This window comes from Calonectris borealis, chromosome 3, assembly GCF_964195595.1.
Source record: "Calonectris borealis chromosome 3, bCalBor7.hap1.2, whole genome shotgun sequence".
Lineage (NCBI taxonomy): Eukaryota > Metazoa > Chordata > Aves > Procellariiformes > Procellariidae > Calonectris > Calonectris borealis.
Window position 1 is genome coordinate 41,610,689 of NC_134314.1, and position 22,356 is coordinate 41,633,044.

The window sequence follows — 22,356 nt, forward strand, 5'->3', positions numbered from 1 at the left end:
AGGTTTCCGTCTCACACAGTATTCCTTCATCCATTCCATCACCTGCAAAGAGCTTTTTTCCTAAAATCATTTAATCCTTAAGTGAAGTTTGTGTCTGCTGACGATCACTTGGATGAAATCAACTGATTGCCCCAGATCAGCAATCTTTTCCTTTGCAGCATGCTCTGCGCAGCACATCGCTTCTTTCCATACGCGTTGAAAAGCTATACACAGTCCAGATGTTTGACTGACACACATTTGTGGATGTATTTATGCTCCATTAGGTGTATGCAGGAAAACACAACATCCTTTTCCAGCGCACTATGGATACATAATCCCAGGAAGAAACTCCTGGCTGCGCGGTGCCTTGGGAAGGTATATTACTTTGAAAACAGCTGCCTAGTGGAAGCGGGGGCAGCAGGGGGTATGACTGTGTGTCTGATTTTCTGCCAAAGCAGGGAAATGTTAGAAGGATCACCTGCTAGAGAGAGAAATGTATAAAACTGCAGGCAATGACTTCAACTAACAAACCATCTCATAAGGCCTTCTCATGGTTTATCACTCTCCTAGTCTTCAGATGCTCAGAATAGCAATAAATTAGATGGCAGCTTTATCTGACTATGGCAGTTAAGCAATATTATTAACTATCTAGATACTTGCTTGGCCATTCATTAGCAATCTGGAAGATAGATCTTTCCACAAAATATGAACACCTGCCAAAGCACTGACTTAAATGAATTTTCCCATTAGAAAACTGGTGATCACAGTCTCTAACAATTGCAAGTTGTAGTAATTATTTTACAAAGGAAGAAATACAGCCCCTACTCTGCCCTATACTTTGTTAAGTGACCTCAGTCTTGTAAATGTACTTATTGTAATATTAATGAACATTTTAGGAACTGCTGGGCATTTGATCAAGACTGCAAGCACTCTCAGCAAAACACACTTTTCAGCATTAAAAATACTCTTCTATTATTGCATCTTAGTAGAATTCTAAATGAGTATTGTTTATGCACAGGACTGAACAAGGCCTTGTATCATTGATTCCATAATTCACACCTTACATCTACCTATCACTTGCATGCTACTTTCTGGTATTTCAGCTTCAAAGCAGGAAACTCAAATTTAACTGTCTTGAATTTCCTTCCCTTTGGGAATTCATTCTGAGCTGCTCAGAGCAGTGTCTTCTTGATTCTCCCTTTGCAGTATGGGGTTCATCCCTCCTTCTCCCCCTTAAGTATTACAATCCGTAAGAGTATCTGAATAATGCAGAATCATTTCTTTTCCTGAGAGGTACTTCTTCTAGCTAGTGCTTCACAGAAACCGGCGAAGTGTCTTAGGAATGATGGCAGTTCTCAGCCAAAATGCTTATCCTCAGCAGCAGCAATGCTTTTGGTACAGTGCCAATGCTTCTGCCATACTGTTGATAAAACTCCTTGAACCAGCATTCAGCAATTTCAAGACAGAAACTCCCACCACACTAAGGACTCCATGGAGCCTCCCTTAATTAAATGTTTATTCCCTAGCCTATTTTCGGACAGCCAGTCAGAATTAGAAGCCCAGAGGATCACGTCTCGGACACAGGGCTGTCAGAGGTGGTGTGCATCAGAACAGTATCTCTGGTCTGGGCCACAACTGCGTCCTGGGCAAGGACGAACACCAACCTGTACACTACTTTCATTTCAAGAGGAAGGAAATTGTTCCTCAGCAGGACCACTCGCTGTTCCTGACTGCATTCGATCTAGTTATCAGGAACCAGCCTGCCTGCCCAACAGAAATCACTTCCCAAAATATAGATGAGCTTCCTCTTGGAAGCTGACTCACTACATTACTGCTAGATTGCAAGATGTGATCAGAAAAAAGTGGGCAAGAGCTGCATCCCTGTTTCAGCAATAGCTCATTATCAAATCAGACTGGATGTAATACAAGACCATTGCCTAAGAATGTCAGATTACATGAAGGTGACAGCGATCTTCCTCTCCCTGCTGAGAAAGGCTTCCCACTGCCATCATCATCTAGGCTATTCACTAGGAAAAACTTTGTTGAGGTAAGCTTATTCCTTTTTCTAAGAAAGATGTCAGTTAAGGTTTAGGAAATCTCCCGTTTTCCAGTCTCCTTCCATCCCCTAAGTTCTGAAAGAAATTAAAAATTTATTAAAAAAAGTGAAATATCTAACCCATCTCAAATTATCTCGCCTGGCAGAATAATGGACCATTTTGAGATTAATCACAATGGTGTGTTTATATGCAGCCACATTTTACATTTTATGTTAATTTAGAGCAAAATGTGAAAAAAAAATTATACTAGTCCCGTGAACATGCCTGCATTATCTCTGCTGACTACCAGTGGCCAAGGCTTTCTGTGTATCTCCACAGTGCACCTGATCATCAGACTGGTCCATCATTCCACCTAGTGAGCCATTCTTTCATCTACTCGAAGCACACATATTTTCTGTGAAGACTTCACTCAAACATTAGTCTCATCATCCTTAATCCCGAAGGAGAATGGAATTCCTGGGCAAGACACTACTTTACATAAGAGGTATTAACAATGAGAATTTAGATTTTAAGGTAATTAAGTTAATACTTCAGAAAGCATGTCTACAATGGACAAGCTTAAACTTTACAAATGCATCTATCTTCCCCATATTCAAGTTCTTTAGAAAGAAAAGAGGAGGTAAGCTTTTAGATAAATGGAGTCTTGACTGAAAGAAGCCCTATGTTTCCATATGCATTTTTTTTTCAAAGCAATTGAAATTATTTTAGCTTAGTAAATAATCCCCTTTAAAGAAAGTGATGTTTGTAAGCAAAATCTTAACACATTCTATTTCAAATCCTTTCTCTCTTTAAACCCCTTTTTGTTGCACTTTCCCCTCTATTACCAAACATTTATAGAAGGAAAATCATTCTTCAATTCACTATTTCTATTGCTTATTCCACTTCCCTAGTCATCAGCCTATTTCTAAGATCCCAGAAGACAGGATCGTAATAGTAGATGCAGAAAATGTGAACTTCCATGAGAGAACAAATGAGCAAAAGCAGCAGTTGAAATCTTATGAAATTAAAAAGATCTTTATTTCTAAATACAGAATTAAAAAAAGGAACCATAACACACAGGCAAGATAGATTCTAAATGTAATGGCTTTCTATTTTCTAAGAAGAATCTGCCTTTTCTTTTTATAGCTGGCATGTGCAATGAAGGCATTCCTTTTTGATATGCTCAAGTACACAAACTGTTTGTATTCTTTTTTTAAACACAAGTTCCAATGCCTGGAGGGGAAAAACGTTTAGAGCTGCCACATAAGGCCTGGAAAGTAATTCTTCCTCTCTCTGATATCATAACTAACTTTTCTCCGTTAGGATCCATTCTCACCGCCAAAGCAAACAAACAAGTGAAAGCAGCACATCCCAAAATAAATGATCAGCTGTGTGTTCATGATGGAGAAACCTTTTGGTTGCTTCCCAGTCTCCTACTGCAGGAGAACTGGAGCCCACACCTTCTCTAGTCAGCCATCCTGCAAAAATCACACCACGTTTTTCTAAAAACTGTCCAAAAAATATGACATTTGTAAGCTCCTTGTCCTGAGGGTATTGGGATACATTCAGCCACAAATGACAGTTTAGGAAATAAAACCTCTCTAGCAAAATAGCACATCTCAAATCCTGATTTCTGCATTACTCTCAAATGCTGCGACTGCCCACGACTGCGAAGTACTACAGACTTTATTTCTAAACATCGCATGCTATGTGGGATGTCCTAGACAACAGAGAGAATTAATGTGCCCACTGGTACTATGACTCCACAGTAGTAAGGGCATCATCTGAAGACCAGTGAGAAGCAATGACAACAGTCAGGGAAGAAAAAGAACAATTACATGGGAATTTGAGGAAACAAAGAGGGGACAAGACTTCCTGAAAGAATAGGATGGAGACAGAAAAAATAAAGAAGGAGCAGTAAAAAAATAAACAGCTTCTGAAGATATAAAGGTAAGCCAAACTCAAAATGACATCTTTTTGAAGACTGAAGACTCAAAGCAAACTCCAAGGACCTTCATGTCAAACCAAGGCAATTGAGAGGAAATGAGGTGTGAGAAACAGGGCTCCCATTTATTTTGAGAATACGCCTAAAGCAAAGCTTCGAAGTGCATGATTTTAGTGCACGCCCAGCTTTCCAGAGGAACGTGCGTATGGGCAAGGACTATCCTGCGAAAGCACTCTTACATGTGATTACAGATGAGGACATGAATATAAGAAATTCTAATGATTTGAGAACATCCTAGAGAGTCCCCAACACTTACAGGGCACAACATAGCACCTAATACAGATCCCAAGTTGTTCCTTCAGTGCTTCTTCCTAATTCTCGTACAGCTTGTTCAGATGCTTTTAAAGAACTTTTTTCCCCATTCACATAAAGCATCTCAAGTGTTCCACAGTAAAACTTCTCAAAGAACTGTAAGAATTTAAGAGATGGTTATTAAATGCCTGTTCATACCATTAGCGTTTACAGGACCACAAATATTAATGCTGTCAATGGGCAGATGTTACATAGTTAAGTAAACTGCTTCACCTTTTTGTTCAAGCCAAAACAGATTTTGTAATGCAGCTTAATATCCATTTCTTAATATGATTCAAGAGATTATTTTATCGAAAACATAGATTTGTTGAAAGTAAAATAAGAGCACTGGTAACCAATTCTGCTGCTAAATTAAACATACTGATTGTGTTTCCTTTTAAGTAATACATTACCCAACAAATGGTTATCAGTTTGGGTAAACACAATGCAGTTGATATGTCTATTTAACATTAAAGAAGCCTTCTAAATGTAACTACGCTGCTTCTTGTGTACATAGGAAATGGAACTGCTCCAATTTTGAGATTTCATTCCTGGAAAGGAATGTTTAGAAATATAAAAATTCTAACATTTTTGTTCACACCAAATAAAACCACAATGCTAACACCAAGCGCTGGAAAATCATGGAAAAAGTCAAAAAGAAAAATCATGTTTCAAAATCACAAGAGCAAGGCTTTTTTAAATTGTGGATTTTTGGGGTTTTTGACTTGCAGTGTCTCACACTCATAGTTCATGATTTATTCTTTCTTGTTAACACACAGCATTTTCTCAAAGACTCTCATTCTTCCATGTAGTAATTTCGAATACGGATACCATTTTCTGATATATAGAATGGGTTGGAGTCCTGGGGTTTTCCGGACAACTGACTGATGGAAACATCAGAAATAAAAAGCCTTCCTCTTATCAGTGATATTACAAGTTTAATGACTTTGTAATGTATCCTGGAAGGTCTCCTGTACACCTGACCTTGCAACGCCATCTGAACTCTCTGTAAGAAACCAATTTTTCGGTTTTCCTGAGCTTTGTTTGGGACTCTCAGAGGAACACTGGTATCTACAACAAAGCAGATAACTGCTAACTGCTAAGACCATGACGTCGAAATATATCTGTGTTTGCACAAATGCTTTGCTCGATGATGCACACTCTTCAAGATACTCTTTTTTCTATACTTTCCGTTTAACTCAATGGGAAAACCTGGTCAGCCGCAGCAAACCAACAAACTCTTTGAACACTTCTGGGCATTGTAACTCAGGCATCTACAGTACTCAAAGAGCAGTTGACCTTCTTGCTAGACTTTGCCATCTCCACCTAACTCCTGAGGGAACTTTAAAGCTTTTCAAAAACCTATTTTCTTTTAATCATCATCAAGAATGGGAAGCAGAGATCCAAGGGTCCATATACATCTTGAACATTTAAATGAAACAAAGTAATAAATGGTTGTCCTCCTAGATCGATATCCCTTGCCCAGGCGCTCTAATCATCACAGGTCTATGGATTAAAGAAAAAAGCTCTCTCTGTACACCTTCTGTAAAAAATGAGAAATGGAAGAATTCTGTGCAGAGGACTCATGAACCTGGCATACCTCCACTGCGATGAGTTCTTAAATAAAGCTGTATTAAAAAAGCAGCTCATATAATTCTGACCCTCAGCACGTGCTGATGAAAGAGGAAGAAACTCTAGGGGATGGGGGAACTGCACTAAACACCCAGGCAGTAAGACAGCAGTAACACAGCTCTCAAAGCAAGCGTCAGTGTGAACTTACTGTAGAGAGGATGTGTATTTGGTGCAAACAGAGCTTCACTGGCTCTACAGCTCATGAATTTGTAGGAGGAGGTAACAGCAACGCTTCACCGCAAGCACCTGGGGTAACTTTGCAGAGGCCAGAGACAGCCAGCTTGGATCTGGCACACCAAGAATAATTGTGCCACTAATAATCCCTGGGATCAGCACTGAAACTTGAGGGTGTTTGTCAAAGTGCCAAAGAAAAATGGGTAGATGCATGAAAAGTAGTAAAATGCCACAGCAGACTGCATAACTGTTCAGCAGCTTATGCAAAAACGAATAAGCAAAAAAATCCTTTCGGTGAAGGACAAGCAATCCTCTGGGGGTTTTTCAAAAAAGCCACCCCCCACCAGGAAGGTAAGCAACTGCACAGGAGGTGAAGATAGAGCAAGGATATACAGTGCAAATTGATAGACAAAGCTGTAATCATAATGTAGCAATGATTCCAGGAAGAAACATTTCACCCACAGCCTGATATGCTTTGAGGACTGTATTTCTACTTAACATAAGCTAGCTCGTGAAAGCCAGTCTTTACCCTGATTTGTGTTTTATTCACTCGGACTGCTTTTGCAAAAGGGAGCCAGCCCCAAACTGAGCGCACTGCATGCTAGGAAACAAGGATCCAGAGACAAGAGTTATGCACCAATAGCAAAGAATATACTTTGAAAACACCACTTAGCTCATTCATAAATTATGAATTTCATAAGGCTTATTATTCTCAGTTTGCAAATGGGGAAACGGAGAGAGATGGTTTGCGGTCACACAACAGGGAAAGCATTTACCCCCCATTAGGTTCTCTAAACCCAATCTTAATTACCCCTCAGGTACTTACATTCACGCTACCAAGAAATTCTGTGACACAGGGCAGCTGAGATCTCTTTAATAATTTATCAGCAGAAACCCAAACAAATCTTCTGGAGACAAAGCAGTGCCATCACTTTTTTATAACCTTTGGCAATGCTATTTCTATACCTCAAAATAAACAAAAGAGAACCTAGATGACTGTGTCAGAATGGGATGAAGAGTTTTTCTGACATTTTCTGCCTTTCACATGTTGGACTTCACCTCTATAATGATGGCCATCTTGACAAATGTTTGTGTTTATCACGCATACATTTTACAGTGTAGTTTCTCATATGACTGTTTTTCATCTTTTCTTTGTACGCAAGATATTACTACTGTAGAGTCTAAATTCATCTTGTTTTATCTGTACTTCTCACACCCTACAAGGGTTCCTGTCGCTTGCTGTCACACTGCCAGGGATGGGTTACAGGGAGGCTCCCTGGGGCTGGGCTATCAGGAGCTTCGCAGCCTTTCTGTGCCGTCTGAGGAAAAACTACTTTTACGAGTCAGATAGTATCTGTCTCTATTCATATGGGCCCCAGCTCTACAAACTCTTATTCTTGTAAGTTATATACCTCGGAGCAGTTTCACAAGATCAATTAGCCCACACTAGCGTTATCAGGATTGGGCTCTAAACCTAATTCTCGTCATTGCTTATCTGGCTTTTGAAATGTTCTTAGAAACCATGGTTCTTTACTCTTTCGGAAAAATGCCAAATGATACCAGAATAAATCAAAAGACATTTAAACTAGAATCCAAAGTAGCAAGTAATTGCAAGTGAGTCTTTTAAACGCACTTTTACTTGTAACAACATGCAGCTTTCAAATTACAGCCATTATGAATCATATTCTTTTCTTCCATTTAGATCCCAAACAGTCAGCTTTATACACTTAAAGTTTTTTTTCCCCATAAATCAAAATTCACCACTGAGAACAATTGTGTTAACACTACAAGGAAATTTGTTTGCTTTGTTAAATTGAGCTTCAAAAGCGTGAATTGAACATACATTTGTGATCACAAGTAATGCCTCTTCTTATACCCATTCAAAATGTTTACTTTATTACAGCTTATTATAAATGTACTGTCTAAAATGCAGCAGCATGACTGTTCAGTTTCCAGGCCATAATTTTATGATAATCATATGTTATATATTCATATGTCTACTCCACTGCCTAACAAAGCCCAAACTGGTTTGTTAGCAGCTCTGCTTTCCCCATGGTTCAAATTTCTTTGCCTCAGAACACTACTGCATAACAACAATAAGAAAGATATAATCAAAATTTTACTTCATATTCTTCACTACTATAGTAGGCAAACAAAGAAACATGTAACACTGGAAGCTGAATTTGGCATACTGACTTTATCGAATACTGGTATCTAAGTGATATGTAAATTATTAAACATGCTATGCAAGCATTATTAGAAAGGTAAGGGTAGGGAGCAAGATTATAAATTTATAAATGTTTTCAACATCTAGAAATCCTATTAATACTTGAAAATGTTGAGATGGTATAGAGAGAATGTGTGCATGAACCAGACCAGAACTAAGCAAACTTGCTTTTAATCTCCTATATTTAACGTGTGTTTCAGTTTTTGCCTAGGACATCTTTACAAAAAGTAGTAAATTTTTTTTTTTCTTCATACATTTCAGAGACAACTCCTAGTTACTCATAAATCTGACACTAAAACATGCAGAGGCTTTCGGGACTTGTACGAAATAAAAATTCAGACAATTCCCATCCACTTCACTAGACTGAATGGTTTGTCATCAGTCACGACTCCTACGAACCAAAGGATCAAGCAAGAGAGGAGAGCTCAGTCTCGCTCATTGTAGCTTTTATATGGTCTGTATAATACTTAGTATTTTTAAAAGAGTGCCAGATCTTGAAATCACACAAGTCTTACAGCAGAATAGTATCTTATTTTTTAAAGAAAGTTCTCAGGTTTTGTATTTGTATTATATAAGAAAGCAAGAACTTCAAATTTTCAAATACAAGATGATGAAAAAGTCAAACTTCAATGAGTTTTAGAACCTCGCCACTTTCAGGGGGCACGCTTACACCTGATTGCTAAGATTGGAGTTCACAACCCTGCTGCCTCAACCTTCCATTCTTGCAGCTACTGACACAGGATGAGTTTCAGGTGACTGCCAGAACCACCAAGATTAATGGCTGCTGACTTAACGCAGACTTTCAAAAATTAGCTTTGAACAAAGCAACTGCTGTAGTGAAAGTCAACGGCCCTAACTCACTTCTCAACTGCCTTTATAGCATTAAGCTGGCTTGAACTCCCTCCCTTTCTGGAATAGTTTGCCTTAAACTTCAAAGCCTAACTGGCTTTGAGGCTTAAATCACAGAAAGCTTTTTTCGTCCTTCTTCAAAAGCAATTTAAAGACTTTCAGTATAATCTGACCTATAATCTAAAATCTAAGCATGCAGGTCGTCTTGATCATTGTGGGGCTACAGAACGGAAGGGGCTAGATAGGGAAGTTAATTGTGGCTCAGACACTGCAAATGGTTTTATGGTGCCTGCCAGCTGATGAGGTCAGCCCTCTAAAAGAAAGGTAAGCAAGGGCTAATCTATCAATGGCACAAATTTGTCAGTAAATGAGGCTATAGAAGAGCTCTTACTTCTTTACCTTTCATTGCAAGCCCCTACTTCCTTTCCATTCCTTGTTATTAATGAATCTGCAGAGTTAGGAAGCCAGATTTCCCAGGACACCACGGTAATGGACGTGGGGTGGGGTGATAGACTGCAGTAATCACGAGGCAGAGGAATGGAAATATTCATGGACTTGGAAAAGTCACAACTGGCTTCAGAGGATTTTATGGATTTTTCCAGATGTGGTCTGAGAAACCTATGAACTCCTTGGTCTGTTTGGGCAGCAGTGTTTCTAGACAAATCAACAAGGATTTTATCAGAGTTTCTAGTTTACTACCAACTAAACAGGATTACAACTTTGAACGGTGAGTGCTGACAACAGGAGATAATTAATGGTTTGATAGTTGGTCCTGCCAAAGCCCTGACAGACAGGAAATCTTGGAATGCCCACTGTACGTGGGCACAATTTTCATGGCTTTGCTCGTACACTTTGTTACTGTATGGTGGATCAATAACAAAATAAGCGAGCGACAATATTTAGCCTTCATTCTTATTTCACAAAATGACTTCACCCAGTTAGCCTGCAAAAGCTAAGGCAAGCAAAGCCAAGAAAAGTCTCTTCAGTTTTCTAACAAGATGACCTCTCAAAAAAACCCCTCATCTTAAAGCTGTAGCCTGCAAAGACCTCTGCATGGGCCAATTCTTAAGTTCTCCAGAATTCAGAGCCTAATTTGAGCGCTCTGCTCAAGTGCTACAGCTCTGTTTGAGCAGCCGTCCTCCACCACCTGAGGCCCAGGATCGAAACAGCATTAGTTCTCTAACAAATACTGCTGAAAACATTTTTTTTGCTTTTCACATGATGTAACGGCATTACAAGTAACATCATAAACCCATTCTAGAGCCAGCCAATGTCACTAACAATTCCAGGCAGGAAGAAATAACTTCTTAAAGGCTCTTCTCTACAAGAATAGGCAGCGCTGGAAAGAGATAAGAAAAGAGAAAGAAAAACCAGGTAACAGCATGGCAACTCTGTAACGTCTTGCCTGATAATCTCAAAGCATATTTTTATACGTTACACCACTTCATTAGCTTGCTTTAGATAAAAGAGTTTTACATACACAATTCTACAGTTTAAAAGCCCAAGGTAAAAGGGAGCTGATTTGTCAGGCAAGAGTGCACACAGTGGGGAAATCCATGAACTGAAACGGAAAACCTTGGTTTGTAGTTTCCTGCTATAACTACTAGCACTAATTACTAATTACAGATTTTTTTTCCTTAAAGTTCTGAATGAAATATTAACAAGCTAGTAATTAAGTAATTCAGGGTCTGTTTGTTTTAGTGTTACCTTCAGTATTGTAAGTCCAAAACCTCTGACTCACTGATCTATAAATGTCCTTCTAAATTATTCAGAGATGTCCTTTGTTTTCCTTCTATTGAAGCTATGTTACTCTGAAACCTCTTTCTATGCATTAATGGCATCCAAAGTGTAACCAGTGGAAAGAGAATGTAATTATGTAGGGAAACACAGTAACTGTATCTTGCATTATTGTGTAAAAGAACAAAAACATTCTTGTCACTAATTCTGCTTTTGCATAGTCCTTTATATTGCTTCTACTATAGACCAGTCTCTTCCCTACATCCCACACAGGTTTCTTCAGAGGTTGTGTTTCCAGAAAAGAAATCTACAACACTTAGTTAATCTGCTCTTGCAATGGTTAGCAATCAAGAGTGGCTAACCATGACCCACTAATGAAATGAAGCAGAAGCTGCGTTGCACTTGTCTGTATTACTATTAAATTACGACTCAGTAGGTTAACATATGACACTAATCGGGCATTTTATTTCTTGTGTGGCGCAGCATTAATATGTAGGCAATGAGCAGCTCCCCAAGGCAGTGGAGGACCATGGTCGACGTTACCCACCTCTGGAAGACTGCCTGAGTCCTAGCAGACTGAACAGCCGGACCAAGAGACCAAGAGGCTTTACAGCAGTATTGTGCTATAGCCTCATTCCCTCCCACCTTAGGGCACTGTCAGGGTCTTGGCTGACCCAGTGAAAGAAAGCCTGTGGATGACTTCTGCAGAGCTTAAGTGAGAGAATTGTCCTCCAGCAGAACTCAGGACTTTACTTGCCTTCTGGACCAACGCTGACTTCTTTGCTTCACGCGTGAAAAATAGATAAAAATCTCACATCAATGCCTGTACAGAATCCAGCACAGCATCTCATGAATCTACCAACTAAGAACATACTCAAATATTTTTTATTACAACACATTAAGCTAAAATCAATAGATTCATTTACCAAAACAGATTTAATACTTCAGCTAATCAAGGGAAAGTGACATTTTTCTGAAAAGAAGTGACATTTCATTATAGCACTTGATTGTAAAGTCACTGGCAGAAATTTTTCTGTATACCAATTGAACAGTAACTCAATGAAGTTAGTAACATAAAAAGCAATATTGCATATTTACAGTTTCCTCCCCAGTAAATAAAAACTTCTAGAGTTCTTAGTAATACAAATAAAATGTCTGCACAATGGTTCTAAACAATGCTGCCACATCTCTGATCTTTCCTTTTCAAATCTTTCTACACTATTTTTCCCAAAGATATAACATGCTATTTTCTCTACAATCGACCTTTTTTTTCTTTGGAGAGAAGCAGAAGTGGCATTTTGAAAACTTCAATTTGCTGAAATGTAATAGCACCACTGAGCTCTGTTGTTCTTCACTTTTATTCTCACTTTATGCTAGAGAGATAAAACTGCAGTGGTTTTACTATTGTCAAACAAAAAGTAAATAATGGTTTTGTTGACTATTACATAACAAGATACTGCATCGCTATTATTCAACTGAGTTTTAGTATATATTTCTCTTTCTCAGATGTGAAATTTTACAAATACTATAATAATTCTGGAATACTGCAAAGCAGAGGTATCCGTGACCCTTGCAATGAAAATTGTGAAAGCCAATTTGACGAAAAAAATCATTTAATTATTTCACTGTAAGTCATACAAATAGAGGAATGAATTAAGAATGCAAAAAGAAATAATCTTACCTGATTTACTGTCTATGTACAGCTTTATTTCCCCCTAGCATTACTGCTTTCTAGGTATCAAAGGCATTCTTCGAATTGTACAGGTGCTATTTATCATTTCCTTGTGTAGGAGATAAGCATCCTTCTACTTTTACGAGTATGAAACCTCATCTTTTTGCCTACAGGCCAGCCTTTTCATGGGCACAATCTATTTAATTCCACCTTCCTCCTTATTTGCTAACCTTCTGTAAGAGCCACCAACTTTCTCATCAGAGGTCTAACAGAGCCTAAGCTTGCAGAATTTATCTGGTTTTACAGATTATATTTGAGGATAGAAATGGTGGAAAAAATGATCTCTGGAAATCTATTAGCAGCAGCTGAAGTGACATTTAAACCACAATGCTTGTCTGTGGGGAATACTGTACTGGAAATGCTCACTTGCAGTTAAAACAGCTGTACAATAAGAATTTGGTTTTACTCCAGCCTTTAATCTCATAATTGGAAAAGTCCAGAGAGATAGGCAAGATGAGTATTTGCACCGTTACTTTAGGTACTTAAAATTTAGGAGCTAGTTTCGGTATCTAATCCACTGAGAGAGACTGGCACCTCTAGAAAGCAATTTAAAAGACCCAGCAAGGCAACTGTCAGGCGCTTTTCTTAGAGGTTCCCAGATTCACCCTTGGATTCAACTGTTTTCCATTGTCTATACAGGGAGCCTGTGGGGTATACGGTGGCTGAAATTAGTTCGTGTGACTATCCTCTTTTATAGGTATTATAATTAGACAGGATATTATCCACAACCCCTTTTCCTTTGTAAGCTGATATCCTGCATAATTATCTTGTTTGATATTTCTTCTACCTTCTGTGTTATTGTTTGCAGGCCTATTCTTTTTCATGTATCTAAATTTAATCTGCATTTGCCTTTTACTAGCCCTAAACCAGCACAGTACCTCTCAATACGATCATTTTTGCCGTCAACTGTTTTTCTCCAATCTTATCAGTATCTGACATTTAAAATATTTCTCATTCATGATGTTCACTACACATTTTATATATACTATAAAGAAAGGTCTCAGAAACAATTTCCTAGTCAAAGAATTTCCCTGTTATACCATCTCTCACCCTTTGCAACTTCAACATCTTGATTTATTCATGAGTAATTTATTTTAAAGACATTATCATCTGCATTTCGCAAAGGTATTGCAAGTTCAACCTCATTTATCAAGTTCAACCTCATTTGTTGAGTTTAGACTCAAAATAACTCACCTCTAAAAAGCTTAGCAAATTTAGAAATACTCTGCCTATTAACTGTTTACAACAACAATTTGCTTTCTCTTCCCCCCCCTCAAGTCTGATCTTGACTGATGTTCTCATGATACTTTAGAACCATAAACAATTAAGAAATGGTTAAAAAAAGACCTAAAAGACTTTGCCCAAATACTTTTCTATTGTCTCATTCGATTAGAATAAACTTCTAATAGAGTCCGATTTTTATAATTTTATTTAGAAACTTTTTTTTGTATCTACCCTTTCTCTTTGACTATCATCCATTCTACTGCCTTTATTTTGCTTGCCTATAGTAGCAACAAAAGCCTCTATTGCAGAAAGGTCTAATGCAGAAAGAAAAGTCAAAGAACTGATTTCAAAAATCAGAAGAGATTAAAAAATAACAATTACAACAACAAATATGACATGAAAAGAATAACTTTTGAAGAAAACAATAAAGACACACTAATTTAGGACACTACTTTCTCTGAGAAGACAATTACCTACAACAAGTTTCCTAAATTGCCTAAAACTCTGAGAAGCTTGAGCACATTGCTATACTGTATTCTAGTCAAAAGAAAATGCAAATGCAATTGCATTTATGGAAACTAAGCATGGGGATGTCTACATCAAAGGAAAAACGGTCCCTGTTGCAACTCAGCCAAGGACAGGAGCTGGCCCCATGAACAGCTGTTGTCATCAAGATCTCCTCAATTACTCAAAACAAATTATGCTCTCTATGTGCAGAGGCACACCCAAACCAGGTTTGACAATGCAGTTATAACACGGGAACAGCTGCAGCAACAAATTACCATGTTCAAGAGCTTAAAATCATCATGGACAAATATCCTCTTCTCTAAGATGATTTTTGTAAAACATAAGAAAGCAAAACCAAAGACGGTGCCAGCCCCAAATCACCCACGTACGGGAGCCAGAACACTCTCAAACACTGAAGCCTGGGAAAGAACAATCTGACAAAGAGGATGAGGACAATGCAAAACACAACTTGCACTACAGCACAAGAAATCTGGCAGTTTTGCAATGACCTGATCAGTTATTCCACAGTGACAAGTATGAGGGCTCAATGCAATGCAGATGAGAAGTATCTGCATTATCTATGCTCATTTGTTGCTAAAACAAACCTCTCATTCCCAGGATCTTTCTCAGCAGTTTTTAGTTGGTAGTCAGCAATAACTTTATGGTTCAGAGACCCAGCTTAACTCTTTTGTTTTGCCGTTTCTTCAATACAGAAAATAAATTATTTGTCTATTAATGTGTTATTTTAATGACACATAATCTGCATGTCCTAATGCTCACATGTATCATAGTATGTTTTCATACCGTTGGGCATAGGAAAGCTACTGTAAGCACAATCTGCTTATCACTTTGAAAATCCAGTTTTCTGTATGACTATACTTCTCAGAATAGTATCCAGTACGGGTTCAACAGTAAAATATTTGGAAAATTACCAGGAAGGTAAGAAAGCAAATGAATTGAAGAAGAAGGAATGCTGAGACAAAAAAAGAAAATAATGAAAACTGAAGTCTGATGTCACATATATTAGCTACTGCTGGTTTCAAATCTCATTATTTATCAAATGAAACAAAACAGGCAACTCCAAATCAACCATCCCTAATGCGGTAAAAAATTGCTGGTTGGCTTAGTCTCATAGGTATTATGACAAAAGTACTCCAACCAAAAGAACTGAAGAGGAAAATATGAATGGTCTTAGGGATTAATTTTGGAGGCTTTTCCTAAAAGTCACTGTAGGTCAGTGTTGCTGCTGGAACAGGGGCCGCAGAGAAGACTGGAAGAGAAGGGAACGTATGAATGTTAGATAGCATGACCACATCTTCCCAGCATATATGCAAGTTTTGTTCCTGCAGTACTCGGGTGTCCTGTATTGTACACCCTTACGCATTTGTCTTCCCTTACTAATATCCATTATGCACAACAGTTACACCCCATTTCATGCATTTACAAATTCTCCTTGGCGTGTTTACATCCAACAGCTACCCACTGGCTGCTCTCCTGCCAGCCTCTTACTCTTGAGTTTTGCTACTAATCTAGCCAGTGCTGCCACTTCCAATTTCTTTTCTTCTTTGCTATCATTCTTTTAAAATTAGTTATATGGCTCTGAATAATCTACAAACCTCTTAAGTTTTAGAGCCATTCCTGAGAACACCAGCTTCTTTCAGTTCCAGTTATACTCACAGATTTTTAGTTTAAGTCAAAGACGCTTTATTCTAAACATATACCACACACTCCATTAAAAAAATCCATACTGTCTCATTATGTGAAAATAGCTGCAGAATGACTTCAAAGGAAAAAAAAACCCTTTCTTCTTCTAAATAAACATTTTAGTGAAGAAAACACAGAATGTTCTTTGAAAGAGGACCATAGGATCTCTGGAAGGTAATGCAATTCTGCCTCTTAATGGAAAAAAAGATGGATCTTTTCATATTTTTGCTATTATGAAAAAAACAGCCACTTACAAAAGTAAACATTTAACAAGAAAAAAAGAGATCCTAAGAATGGAAGTATTTAAAGCCTTGCATAATGCATGTTATGGTTGCAGTCATAGGAAAAGATAAGGAGGAAGAACTGACTGGTATACTGTATGTTAATATTATGGACTGAAATTAAGTTCTATTCAATCAGTAAAGCAGAGGCTCAGAAACATCCAACTGTACAATTACCCAATAAACACAATAAATGATGCAGTTTTATATATCCTTAAGAACTAGTTCTATTTCACAGTGGTGACTGCTTATACTCTAGAATGTCACAGAACCAGAAAAATTCAGGTCAGAAGGGGCTTCCAGCCGTCACCCAATCCAACCTTCTGTTCTAGGCTGGGTTAACTTCACGGACAAGTCAAGTTGCTCAGGGACTTTTCCAGTTAAACTCTGAAAATCCCCACAGACAGAAATTTTACAGCCTCTCCAGGCAACCTGCTGCTGTGCCCAACCAACCTCACTGTGAAAATTTTTTACTTATATCCAGCCGGAATTTTCCCTCTTCTTCTTCCCTGAGCATCTCTGAGAAGTGTCTGGCGCCTTCTTTTCTGCAGTCTCATTTTAGGTAATGGAAGATTGCAATTAGTCCCCCCCTTGCCTTCTCTTCTTCAGACCAAAGAAACTCAATTTCTTTAACCTCTCCTCATAGGCCACATACTCTACCCTTCGTCACGACCCCCGCAGGAACCGCTCCAGCGGGGAGACTTTCCTTGCACCAGGGAGTCCCGAGCAGCTCGCGGTTACTCCAGATGTGTCTCACAAATGCTCGAGCAGAGAACCGTGATTTTCCTTGACCTGCTGGCTATGCTCTAGCTAACACAACCCAGGGTATGGTCGGCCTTTACCAGCGCAAGGGCACGTGGCTGGCTTGCGTTCAACTTGTTGCCACTGGGACCCTCGGGCGCTTTTCTGCAGAGCTGCTGTGCAGCCCCGTGAGGCTCCAGCCTGAGCTGCTGCAGGGGCTTGTTCTGTCCCTGATGCAAACCCTGCATTTGCTTCTCTTAAACTTCACGAGGTTCCTTTGTCAGCACTTGTTTTTCTAAGCTTTTTGAGAAATGAGGTATTATCATACTGCTTTTCTATTGCTACGATGTATTTGTATTCCAAAGCCCAGTAAATGGAAGGCTTAAAAACCTGCAATCTGTTCATTTTTACAATACTCATTAAAAGCATTTGAAGATTTTTTTTCTTAAAGTTAATACAGAAGTAAATAGAAAACTAAAAAAAAACCCCAATAAATTAAGATCTACAATCAATTAGCTATTATTTTAACGTTTCCAGAAGGCTTAATTTACCCTATGCTTAGGAAGAACAAACTTGGATTGATTTTCAAAAAAAACTACTAGGAGCTAAAATAACAAAAGCTGCCCAATTAAAAAAAAAAAAAAAAGAAAAAAAGAAAAAAATCATAGTCCAAAACCAAGCACCAATTATTCTATCTTATTGGCAGCAACAACAGAAAACTGCAGAGGTAATCTTCTTAATTCTGTGGACTTCTATGGAACACCACATGCTTTACAAAGAACAAATTTTTAAACTGAATTCATAGGCATAATCATGACAAAAAACAAAATGGGGACTATCTGATCCATCAGAACAGAGCGAATTTATAAATTATAGCTCATTAACACTTTGTTCTTAGGGGCAGCAATTGTGACAGCATACAAAATCACTGCTTCAGTTTTTGCAGTGCTCATGCAGATTTTCTAGTTGGTTTTTTTTTTTTCTGTTTACATCACCAGTTCCAAGGCTAGATATTTTTTTTTTTTTAGTATTTTTTTCCCCTCTATGTGTCTATAGAGAGTAAATATGCCCACTGTATGCTGGCATTTACCATAATATAAATGCATACATAAAATATATTACTATTCATTTATACAATTGGTGTCTAACACTCCCAGGCAGGACTGAGGGCTCTAATATTCCAGGGACTATACAAATACACAGGCAGTCAGGACCCCTTGCCCTTAAGAATTAGCAATTGCTTATGAGAAAAGGTGCAACAAAGAATGTCAAGATGTAGAAAAATGAAAGGAAGTCAAGGGATAAAGAATTAAGCCATATGCTTTTTTTCTTTCCTAATTAATTCTCAAAGTAATAGTTCAAAAGTATCCTATTTTCAAAATGAGCTAAATTTGCTACCTTTAACAAACATGTAACTTAGGAATGAGCAGTGGGTGATTTCTTGCTAGCACCTTACAACATTTTCTAAGTTGCAGTTTGTTCAGTAAATTCTCTCTAGCACCTCCCTCATCTTCTTTACAAGATATAAACTGTGTGGGTAGGGCAGTTTTTTACATCTCAGAGTTTCTGTTACTGCTGTCACAAATTCAGAATTTTGTTTTTGAATATGTTCAGATTATTGTTTAAGACACAAGGTCAAAGAAAGGCACCTTGAACTTGGACAGAAGATTGCGAGATGTGTAACCACTCCAGGTTCCGTCAGGTTCACTTCAAGTCCTAGGCTGCCCTCCTGAAAACCCTCTCGCTGCTGAGAATTAACTTTATTTTTAACGTAAAACCTTCCCACATTCCTGAGGAAGGCAAACACAGCCCCTAACCCTATGCCAGGTAACTTTTCATATAACCCAGAGCACACGAGCACCCTGAAGATAAAAACTAAGACATCAAATTTGACTCAGTCCTTTACGTGAAATCAGCGCAGAAGAAGGAAAGAGTGGAAAAGGAGGACAGGTTCAGGCACCAGGAGGCATTATCTCAGCATTGTACGACTTCCCATGAGAAGACCGTACATCGTTATCTCGTAACAATAAACATCAGGAACAAAGCTTAAATTCCGACTCCATTGAGAAATTTGTTTTGAAAGACTACCTGGCAATCAGCGCCACTTTTTAAGTGTTGGTGCTAAAACTGTTTCCATGTGTTGACTTCTGCATGACACACAAATATAGGTGGTTTCCACAAAACACAAACAGAACAAGAAAAAGGAAGAGAAGGATTTCCTTATGCAGCTTCTCAGCAGCCCAATACTAGCAATTCCAACAATGCTCAGTGCAGCTTCCATGTCTAGTAATAGGATGTGAAAATCCTATAGAAAAAACTCTATAAAACATTAGAGCCACCCACCAGTTCTGTTTGGAGACTGTTAACAATAATAAATATATATTATTAATGTTGATGACTTTATCCTAAAGGTACAGTTTGAACTTCAGAAGAGACAGAATATTATACAGCTTTATCCTCAGTTTGTGTGTTTTAATTCAGAGCGATTGTGTTTAATGAAACGTAAGCACTCGGATTATCTGAGTTTATCTTCTTCTTTCACAGTCATCAAATCACATAATTATCACATTTCTTCTCAACACTGTAAAGGTGTTTGTTCCTAGTGGAAGTTGGATCCAGATCTGTAGCTCTCAAAAGTATTCTTCAGCTTTCAGAATAAAATGATTTCTGTCCAGCATAATCCATTTGCTCTCCTATCATCACTTTCATAGTTTAAAATAATCTTCTCCCCTTCTTCTTCCCCTCACTGCCTGTGTTAACTCTGCTAATATGAAGATGAAATAATCCTTCTCTGACACTATCTTGCTAAGCTAACCAAGCAAGTTACCAGTATTTTTCTTTAATTTCATAGGCCTCTGTTCAACCCAGTGGTGTCTCTTTCAGTTTGAAATCATTTGTCTTCGACATGAACAACCAGAGTCAAACACCTACAGATAAATCTGTATTTCCTTTTTCTCAGGAACGTCTCACTCCAGAGATTCTAGGGCTGTATTTGTCGTCGTCTTCAAGCTAAAAGCATGATATCCTTATGTTTTATTCTATGGCATTTCGCATCACATAAAATACACTAACAGCACAAAATAATAAGAAGGGGGGATAGGCAACAGAAACAAAACTCAGATTATGACTTTGCCATAATAAATGAGAAATCCTTTCCTTCTGTGGTAGTGAACGCAAAAACCTCTGTCAATTGTATGAAAGTCCAGTAAGCAAAGCATCAAACAATCAGGGCACCAACCTACTCTTACTGGCTGTCATCAGGCACGGAGAGAAAACTTTTACATCTACTTTGCTAAAAGACTGCACAGACCAAGTTGTTGCTGTGGAGCTCTGTCAGGACAGCAACTGAGTGTATGGGGAAAGTTGGACCAATTCTCCTCCTAAACATGGAGTAGTCTGAAGAGGTGGTACCCTAACAAGGTGCTCCATATCTGTCCTCTGTGATTAGACAGTGGCAGTCCACCCGGCTTTGGGACCACTAATTGGGAGTAGAAGTCACTGTCACTCAGGGAAGAGCGACACTCATGCCAGCTTCAGTCAAGAAATCAGCAGCCTAAGCTTAAGAAACAGCTCTTGCAAGCAGCAAGTTCACCTATTTTGCCCTCTTCTTTCAGGAAAAGATTGTTTTGTAAATTGTGGCCAATCACTTCAGTAATCATCTACAGATGTTCGATAATGCTGAAGGAGTCACGAATGAGGCTAGACTTCAGAGCCTGGTTCTCAGACACCAGTTCAGCCCCTGCGTCTGGACAAAGGTAAAGCAGCTGCATTGAAGATGTTTCAGCTCTTGGTAACATTACAGTAAATTCTCTGAGGCGCTGGTTAAGTTGCCTGCGGATCTTAAAGCACAGGTGGGTGGATTTGTACCTGGAGGGTCTACTGGTTTTGATGCGATATGATCAGAGAAATTATTCTGGGGCAATTACCCGTTGCAAGGCCTCTCTGGCAGAGCTCCACTATGCTTCATCATGTTTTAAGCTAAAAGTGCATTTGCCGAGGAAAAATGACGCAGTTGGGCAAATAATAGCTTAGAACCAAAATGCAGTCCTGGAGTGTAGGTGGTAGGTTTAGCTGTCTCAGCAATCAGCAATACTGTTCTCAAGTTTAATAAAATCACAGATAATGGCTACTGAGCTGCAGGTCAGAGCAGCGAGCTTGATTCCTTGCTAGTCCTTGACAGCAAGACTGCTCTAACTACAGCAGCAAATTCCCCAGAAGCGAACTTAAAACTTTCAGGATCTTTCCACTGGGCTCCTACCATAGAAACAAAATATTAAGAACACTTCACTATTTCCAAAATACTCTTTTCACCATAACTGTCCTCATATTCTATTAAATCGAACAATTCTATTTTGAACAAAGTAGTATTTATTATGAAACTTTTTAATAACTACTCTTAAAATACTAAAAATAAAATAGCAGTAATTAATCTTTATTTAAATGGTAATTTAATGTGTGAAGAGCCCAAAATGAAACTAGTCATTAGCTCAATAGTAAAGACTGCCAGAAGCTTCATTACTGATTAATAATGGAGAACACAGTGTACTGAACAGTTTCCCCTAATCCCAGAAGCCACTAGGAACTGAACTGCAAAAACTTTCAATCCTAATAAACTGATTAAGCAATATCATCTTCTTTATAGTTATAATTATTGGATATAGCGTAGCTAAGTTTTCATTGCAATCTGCATTGACCAAATCTCTATTGTAAAACAACGTGTCATATATGTTATGAAGACTTCTTGTTCTGTAAACAGGTTAAAAACCCCGTAACATACCCTTCCATCAGGTGACTATTATGTATGCTGGGACAATGGCTTTAGTTATTTCTAATAAACACAAAATTTCTATGATAAAATTTTTGCTTTAAAAGCTTCATTGTTAGTAAAAGAACACTAACAATATTTAATGTAAATAGATTTAAGAAAGTTTGCCAGTTAATTCCAGCTGATGTCAATACTTTATCTTGCTGAAGATTGTCACTTACAGAAATCTTTTTCATTTCATCCAGTTTCCAAGAGATATTTAATAAATATTTAATAAATACAACCACTTAAGATCCAAAGAAAGCTGAAGTTATTTGAATGAATGCAGAAGTATATGACAGTAACTACTACTATTAACATAGCTACTTAAATGGGAAAAGATACCAAAAGTAAACATTTATGGTGAAACACCTTCGAACAGACACTAGAATGAAACAATAATTTAGAATAATTTCATTTAGAAACAAAATAA

General features: G+C 38.1%; 1 protein-coding gene and 1 long non-coding RNA gene across 5 annotated transcripts in view; one reads left to right on the forward strand and one right to left on the reverse strand.

The window, feature by feature from the left end:
* The window catches only part of RNGTT (RNA guanylyltransferase and 5'-phosphatase), a 181,056-nt gene that overhangs the window by 7,171 nt on the left and 151,529 nt on the right, over window positions 1-22,356 (reverse strand). The window lies entirely within an intron of this gene.
* Window positions 1,470-22,146, forward strand: LOC142080300 (uncharacterized). Of its 2 annotated transcripts, none has more exons than XR_012672954.1 (3): window positions 1,470-2,026; window positions 2,355-2,520; window positions 19,971-22,146. It is a non-coding gene; the product is annotated as an uncharacterized LOC142080300 (long non-coding RNA). The 2 variants fall into 2 exon arrangements; XR_012672953.1 differs by lacking the exon at window positions 19,971-22,146 and adding an exon at window positions 3,339-6,410.